This window comes from Pipistrellus hanaki (genome assembly GCF_964339955.1).
Source record: "Pipistrellus hanaki genome assembly, chromosome: 3".
Taxonomy (NCBI): Eukaryota; Metazoa; Chordata; class Mammalia; order Chiroptera; family Vespertilionidae; genus Pipistrellus; species Pipistrellus hanaki.
The window spans coordinates 186456723-186465813 of record NC_140505.1 but is presented as its reverse complement, the minus strand read 5'-3'; positions in this window follow the sequence as shown (position 1 = coordinate 186465813).

Sequence of the window (9091 nt, the reverse complement as noted above, 5' to 3'; positions counted from 1 at the left end):
GTTCATCGGTTTATAATGTTCTCTTTTATCCATAAATGAGTGAGATCATGTGGTGTTTTTCTTTCATTGCCCCCCACGTTATTATAAAAATGTTCAAGCATGCAGAAAGCTGAGAGAACTATCTTTGAATGTCCTAAATTATGCCGCGATTGTGAACCTTTTGTTGTATTTGCTCTGTCACATATTTATCCTTCTATTCATCCATCCATCCAGCAATCCACATAACATTTTTTTAAAAAATATGTATTTTTAATATATATATTTTATTGATTCCTTTTTTACAGAGAGAAAGAGAGAGGGATAGAGAGTTAGAAACATCGATGAGAGAGAATCATCGATCAGCTGCCTCTTGCACACCCCTTACTGGGGATGTGTCCGCAACCAAGGTATACATGCCCTTGACCGGAATCGAACCTGGGACCTTTCAGTCCCCAAGCCAACGCTCTATCCATTGAGCCAAACCAGTTTTGGCAATCCACATAACATTTATGTTAAAAACAGCCGAAACCGGTTTGGCTCAATGGATAGAGCGTTGGCTTGGGGACTGAAAGGTCCCAGGTTCGATTCTGGTCAAGGGCATGTACCTTGGTTGCGGGCATATCCCCAGTAGGGGGTGTGCAAGAGGCAGCTGATCGATGACTCTCTCTCATCGATGTTTCTAACTATCTCTCTCCCTTCCTCTCTGTACAAAATCAATAAAATATATTTAAAAAACAAAACCAAACAAAAAAAAATAGACAGGCCTCAGTTGGTTTGGCTTGGCGGATAGAGTGTCAGCCTGTGGACTGAAGGGTCTTGGGTTCCATTCCGGACAGGGGCACATGCCTAGGTTTTGGGCTCCATCCCCAGAAGGGGGTGTGCAGGAGGCAGCCAATCAACGACTCTCTCTTGTCATTGATGTTTATTGCTCTCCCTCTCCCTTCCTTTCTGAAATAAATATCAATAAAAATATATATATTTTTAAAAAGTGCAAACCTTCAGGAAATAGTCCTTTTTTTCCCTATGAGGAAAGGATTTGTATGCTCTTCATAATAAAATAGGCTTCTTTAGAATCTGTTACCCACACACTTTCTTTTCTTCTAGACGCTACTTTTACTCACATAGACTATGAAGTCTGACTCATTCCTAAGTCTTAGATTCTTAGATTGGGACCTTACCACTTGCCTTTTGCAGTTTAGCCATGTCTATTGCCTTTGAAAAAGAAAAATTATTGTTGGCACTTTTGACATTAGGTTTCATGTATTGAAAATGGTAATTTTTAATTGCCCCTTAATGTTAAATATATTTTTTAAAAATCCACAGTGGAGCAGAAACGGTTTAGCTCAGTGGATAGAGCTTTGGCCTGCGGACTGAAAGGCCCCAGGTTCGATTCCGGTCAAGGGCATGCACCTTGGTTGAGGGCACATCCCCAGTAGGGCGTGTGCAGGAGGCAGCTGGTCGGTGTTTCTCTCTCATTGATGTTTCTAGCTCTTTATCCCTCTCCCTTCCTCTCTGTAAAAAATCAATAAAATATATTTTTTTAAAATCTACAGTGGACCTGGCTGGTGTGGCTCAGTAGTTGAGCATCAACCTATAAACAGTTGGGGGTGGGAAGGAGGGTCGATCAATGATTCTCATCATTGATTTTTCTCTCTCTCCCTCTCCCTTCCTCTCTGAAATCAATAAAAAAATATTTTTAAAAAGTGCAAACCTTCAAAAGTACATAAAATTAAAAAATAGCCGAAACCGGTTTGGCTCAGTGGTAGAGCGTCAGTCTGCAGACTGAAAGGTCCCAGGTTCGATTCCAGTCAAGGGCATGTACATTGGTTGCGGGCACATCCCCGGTAGGGGGTGTGCAAGAGGCAGCTGGTCGATGTTTCTCTTTCATCGACGTTTCTAGCTATCTCTCTCCCTTCCTCTCTGTAAAAAAGTCACTAAAATATATTTTTTTTAAATTAAAAAAATAATTTTTAACTTCCTTCTCTATGCTCTTTCGAATTTATTAGTATACTCATTTTCTTAATTGCCAGCAGTTTTTTTGTTTTGTTTTTTTTAATTGCTGTTTTGGAACAAGATACTCATTGAAGGAGAAAATAGCCTACCCAAAGCATCTGGCACCAGGAAGCGCTTCACAAATGTGCGTTCGGAATCTGAGCTCTGCAGACACCGTCCTTTTCCTTCTCATTCATCACTGTCTGCTCCGCCGCTGGAGCAGTGCCTGGCAGAGTGGAGGCTCGATAACTATTAATAGACTTAATGAATTATTTTAATTATGGGTGTTTATCGAGGTTAAAGAGAGAGAGAGTGTTCTGATGGAGCTTGAACGCAGGAGGGGCTGTGGGTTGAGTTGTCTTTCATAAACCAGGTGGAGACCCCCTCCCACCAGGGGGTGTCCCTGGAAACGGGGGGCAGGCCCCCGCCAGTGGCCAGGCCGGGCCCACACCGCGCTCTCCAGGCCCAGGGCAGCACTCTTGGGCCTCAGGAATGTCTCCCACGTTCCTCCTCTCGGCCTGGCACGCTGGAGGCATTTGTTTTTGATATGACTAAATGGCAGTCTGCAGCCCTGGTGGCTCTTCAGGAAACCAGGGTAAATATTATTTATATCATTTACAGTCGGCAATTAAGTTTGATTCCAGGCACCAGGATGGAATGTAAAACACTCCGTTCAAATAAGCCAAACCTAATCAGAGGCAGCCTGCTTTCCTCCTCAAAACATTAAAATAAAAAACAAAACACACTGGCTGAAACCGGTTTGGTTCAGTGGATAGAGTGTCAGTCTGTGGACTGAAAGGTCCCAGGTTCGATTCCGGTCAAGGGCATGTACCTTGGTTGCGGGCACATCCCCGGTAGGGGGTGTGCAGGAGGCAGCTGGTCGATGTTTCTCTCTGATCGACGTTTCTAGCTTTCTTTCTTTTTCTTTTTCTTTTTTTTAAAATATATTTTATTGATATTTTACAGAGAGGAGGAAGAGAGCTAGAAATGTCGATGAGAGAGAAACATTGACCAGCTGCCTCCTGCACACCCCCTACCGGGGATGTGCCCGCAACCAATGTACATGCCCTTGATCAGAATCGAACCTGGGACCCTTCAGTCCGCAGACCGACGCTCTACCACTGAGCCCAACCGGTTTCGGCTGTTTCTAGCTTTCTATCCCTCTCTCTTCCTCTCTGTAAAAAATCAATAAAATATATTTAAAAACAAAACACTGTACAACACATAGAGAAAGGTCTGGAACATTCCCTCTCCTCTTATTCCCACCTCATACCCACTCACAAAATGACTTGGTGTGTGTGTGTGTGTGTGTGTGTGTGTGTGAGTGTGTGTGTGTGTGTGTGTGAGTGTGTGTGTGAGTGTGTGTGTGTGTGAGTGTGTGTGTGTGAGTGTGTGTGTGTGTGTGAGTGTGTGTGTGTGAGAGTGTGTGTGTGAGTGTGTGTGTGTGTGAGTGTGTGTGTGTGAGTGTGTGTGAGTGTGTGTGTGTGTGTGAGAGTGTGTGTGTGTGTGTGTGAGTGTGTGTGTGTGTGTGTGTGTGTGTGTTGGGGGGGCGGGGGGCGGGTGGAATTTGAAAAGAAGCCCAGAGGCCCGGCTTCCGTCTCTTGTCTACATTTCTGTGTAACTTGGGCAGGTGGCTTGCCCTCTCTGGGCTGCAGGTCTTCATCTACTTTAAAGAGGAAAGGGGTCGCTGAGATGGCTTCCTCTGCCGCCAACAGCCAGGTTTCCTCTTCTGGAGCCAGGCACCCCGGAAGCTCTCCCGGTAACAAAGGAGAGAGGGCTGGAGAAAGGGGACGAAGGAGGGGAGATGACGAATGGGTTGCTTGGAGACGCTGATGGCTCCGGACGCTTCTGACTCAGGGCACATCCTTGGGCAAACCCCTTTCCCTTCTTATGTCCAAAGCCCGGTCTCCATCTCGAAGGGGTTCGAGACACAATGTAGACTCAGGGGAGCAAACAGAACCTGTGAGGCTGGGTCCTGATTTTCAGCTCAGAATGTGAACATCTCCCAGCAGAACAGCCGCTCTCCAGGGGACCCGTCACCTCCCCTTACCTCCCTGTCCCCCTCCCCCCAGGAGGAGGAGGAGGAGGAGGAGGGGTGAGGCCTCATGTGCTGCTGCCCATCTTCCTCTTCTCTCGGGGGTATGTGTCCGAGGGCCTGGAAAAGGGAGCCGGGGATCACCCCCAGGTAACCTCAGACCTGGTCGATCCTAGCTGGAGTCAGCACGGGAATGCCATCAGGCCTAGTGGGAGCATCTCAGCCTTCTCAGGTGATGATTCATTGATTATTATTATTATTTTTTAATCCTCACCCAAGTATATTCTTCCATTGATTTTTTTAGGGAGATTGGAAGAGGTAGGTAGAGACAGAGAGAAACATCGACGTGAGAGAAACACATCCATCCGTTGCCTCCTGCACAGCCCCGACCAGGGCCCAGGCCAGGCAGGAGCCTGCCACCAAAGTGCGTGCCCTTGAGTGGAATCAGCCCGGGGACCCTTCCGTCCACAGGCCGCCGCTCCATCTACTGAGCCAGACCAGGGAGGGCTGATGATTCATTCTAAGGAGACATCCAGGGACTCTGATGGAATCCCATTCAGAGGAGGAAACCTGAAGCACCTGTGACAGGCCTGGCCCCAGAGGACGCTGCCAAGACGGAAATGGTGCCCATCCCACGGGCTCCCCCAGGCTGAGGGGGAAGCTGCCACGAATGCCAGTAACTGGCTGTACAGGCGGAAAGTGACTCCTCTCACTGGAGCGGCGTAGGAAAGCCTCCTGAGGAAGGGGCGTTGGATATGAGCCTTGTAGGCAAAGAATGAAAAAGAGGCCCTGGCCGGTGTGGCTCAGTGGATGGAGCGGTCAGCCTGCGGACTGAAGGGTCCCGGGTTCGATTCCAGTCAAGGGCATGCACCTTAGTTGCAGGCACATCCCCAGTAGGGGGTGTGCAGGAGGCAGCTGGTCCATGTTTCTCTCTCATCGACGTTTCTAACTCTCTATCCCTCTCTCTTCCTCTCTGTGGAAAATCAGTAATACAGAGGAGAATCCAAGATGGCTGCTCGGGTAGGCAACTAGCCGCAGCCACACACAACAATTTTAATAAAATACAACTAAAATATAAAATGGACATTACCCAGAACTACAGGAAAGTCGACTGACTGGAAATCCTACAACAAGAAGCAAGGAGAAAACCAGAAGGAAGCGCGGAGGAGCTGTAAAAGCCTAAGGTACGGAGACACGCGGCGCACGCGAAGAGGACGGAGCCGGAGAGGAGGGAGGCCGAGTGCCTGGCGGGCGTTCCCTAGCGGAAAGGAGATAAAACTCCGACTGTGCTGGGCCCCCGACTGCTCTGAACCCCAGTTCTGGGCCAGACCCCGGGGACTCAGGCTCAGCCATAGGGAGCTGGGCTGTAAGTCGGAACCCCGGGGTAGCGGAGAAAGGAGGTCCCGGAGGCGCGCACACCGCGCGCAGAGAAGGGACGGTCGGCTGTGCCGCGGGATTGCCCTGACGGGAAGGAGACTGGGGCTCCAGACTGCTGTGAACGCCGCCTCCAACTCCACTTCCAACTGAACTGAACCCCAATACCGGGCTCATTGGGGGAGAGCATAGACTGTTTGGCAGCAGGCGAAAATCGAGGGCACCTTTCTCTCAGAGGCGCCGGCAGCGAGCACTGAAGGACCCGCATAGGGCGGGGCTGACGGAAGCCAAAGCTGCAGGCTCCACCCTGAAACCCCGTCCCATCTGTAACTGCGAAATGCGACAACAAAATAGATCACAAACGAAAGAAATGGAGGACAAAAAGCGTCTGGATATAGAGTTCAAATCTACGCTTATAAGGTTTTTCAAGAATTTCCTAGAAAAGATGGATAAGGCCTATGAGGATATGAAAAGAGATCAACTAGAATTAATAAGGAGTCAACAAGAAATGATAAGGGATCAACAAGAAATAAAGAATACATTGTCTGAAATAAAAAATATTCTACAGAGTCCTAAAAACAGAAGGGAAGATCGCAAGAATCAAGTCAAAGATTTGGAACATAAAGAGCCAGAAGACACTCCTCCACAGAAGCTAGAAGGCAAGAGAATCCAGAAAATTGAAGATAATGTAAGAAACCTCTGGGACAACTTCAAGCGAACCAACATCAGAATTATGGGGGTTCCAGAAGATGAGAGAGAGCAAGATATCGAAAACATACTGAAAGAAATAGTGACAGAAAACTTCCCCCACCTGGTGAAAGAATTAGACTTACAAGTCCAGGAAGCGCACAGAACTCCAAACAAAAGGAATCCAAAGAGGACCACACCGAGACACATCATTATTAAAATTCCAAGAGCAAAAGATAAAGAGAGAATATTAAAAGAAGCAAGAGCAAAGAAGGTAGTAACTTATAAAGGAGCACCTATACGATTGTCAGCTGACTTCTCAACAGAAACCATGCAGGCCAGAAGGGAATGGCAAGAAATATTCAAGGTGATGAATAGCAAGAACCTACAGCCAAAAATAAGCTACCCAGCAAAGCTATCACTCAGAATCGAAGGCCAGATAAAGAGCTTCACCAATAAAAAAAAAGCTAAAGGAGTTCATCACCACCAAACCAGAATTATATGAATTGCTGAAGGGGGTTCTTTCAGAAGAGAAAGTAAACAAAGATAAAAATTATGAACAACAAATACGTAATTATCAACAAGTGAATCTAAAAACCAAGGAAATTAAAAAAATCTGATGAACAATATTAACTGTTGAGTATAATAGAATCAGAGGTATGGAAGGGGAGTGAACTGACGATTCTTGGGGAAAAGGGGAGAGGGGGGCGTGGGAAGAGACTGAACATAAACTGTGCACCTATGGATGAGGACAATGGGGAGAGGGGAAAGGGCAGAGGGTGGGATGGGAACCTGGTGGAGGAGAGCAATGGTGGGGGGTGGGGGGAGGAACATTTGTAATAATATGAAAAATAAAAACTTATTAAAAAAAAAAAAAAAAAAAAGAAATGTGCAAAGTATTTAAAACTTCTTTTAAAAATATAACCTAATTTCAAAATAAAGTTTTTAGAAGTTCTTAGTAAAAAAAAAAAAAAAGAAAAAAGAAAAAAGAAAATCAGTAATACATATTAACTGTGTGGGTAAGGATCTGGCTTGTAAAAGCAGGTTTGCAGTTGTGAGTACAGGAAACAGTTTATTCTGGTGTTGTTAAAACTGTAAACCCCCTTTCCCCACCCTGTATGTAACGGAATTGCAGGTAGAGCAGAAGCATGTGTGGGGCCACGTTGGGCACGGTAACCTCGGAAGAGACAGCTGTGTGTGCTGACGGGTACCTCTGGGTGCTGGCGTTTCCGGGCTAATGTTTACTTTTCCCTCTGTCCTGTTCCGTATTGGCTGAAGTGATTTGACGAACAGGTGTTATTTATATAATGGTGAAAACTGTTTTTATGAAAAGAAAAAAGGAAAAGCTACTTGTGCATTGACACTTTAGAAAATTCACACCTACAGAAAAGCCAAAATATTCAAAGAATTCTTGTATTCACTTGCTATTAACATTTTGCCACATTTGCGCGCGCTCGCGCTCTCTCTCTCTCTCTCTCTCTCTCTCTCTCTCTCATATATGGTTTGGCTCAAGAGAGAGAGATAATTTTCCTGTTTTTGAAAGTTCGCTATGCCACTCTTTTTTTTTTAAAATATATTTTATTGATTTTTAAAAATATATATATATAATTGATTTTTTACAGAGAGGAAGAGAGAGGGATAGAGAGTTAGAAACATCGATCAGCTGCCTCTTGCACACCCCCCACCAGGGATGTGCCCGCAACCAAGGTACATGCCCTTTACTGGAATTAAACCTGGGACCTTTCAGTCCGCAGGCTGACGCTCTACCACTGAGCCAAACCGGTTCCAGCATATGCCACTCTTTTTTAGGAAAGACATACACTGTAGAGTCAGCCCACTGTCCCTGTGGGTTCTGCATCCTCAGGTTCAAGCAACAAAGCTGGAAAATATTTTTTTGGGAAAAGTTAGACGGTTGTACCATGTAATTAGGCCTTGCAGTGGCTATGTCTTTACCAAACAGGTAGACTTTCTTTCCTGTCATCGGTCCCTAAACAATATTGTGTAGCAACTGTTTACATAGCATTTACATTGTGTTAGGCATTACAAGCCATCTGGAAATGGTTCAAGTGCACAGGATGGTGTGATCAGGTGATACGCAAACGCTGCACTGTTTTCTACAGGGACTTGAGCATCTGCCGGTTTTGGCAGCCAGGTGGGGTCCTGGAACCCACCCACCATGGATGTGGAGGGATGACTACCTCTTTTTCATAACTGAACGGCGTCAGAAAGATTTCAGAAAGTGGATGAAAGCCAAGAACAGTGTTAGTGTTCGTGGTGAGCTACGTTCGGGTTTTGCAGGGACCTGTTACACACACAGAGTGACACTGCACTGTCCATACGTTATCTCTCTTTCTGTAGGCTGTGTATCACATCGTTCTTGTTTTTACTCTATGCTTGTGTTAGCTTAGATTTTATGTTATTTGCTATGATAGGGTAGGCTATTTTTGAGTCTGGGAACCCTTAAAATTTTTTTCCATATAAATTAATGGTAATTGCCTCTTTGCTTTCCATCAGGGAGGCTGACAGGAATGTTGGAATCATTTGAGAGTAAGTTGCAGACCTCATGCTCCTAATAATTTCAGCATGTATTCAGAACAAGGGCATCTCTTACATAACCCAGTACAATAATAAAATCAATTCATTTAATGTTGATACAATACTATTATCTTTTTTATTTTTTTTATTGTTTGAAGCATTACAAATAGTAGCACATATGTCTCCTTTTTCCCCTCCCTGACCTCCCCCCTACTATTATCTTTCAGTCCCAAGATGCACCGTGCTCAGAGCACTGCCACCGGTCCCCTCTTCGCCCTCCCTTTTCAGCTTCTGCCAATTGTCTCAATCTTACCTTATTTTAAAATATTTTTTTAATTGATTTCAGAGAGGAAGGGAGAGAGAGAAACATCAATGATGACAGAGAATAATGGATTGGCTCTCCTGCACGCCCCCTGCTGGGGATCAAGGCGAGGGTGGGGGGGCATGTGTCCTGACCTGGAATCCACGGGGACCTCTTGGTTCATAGAT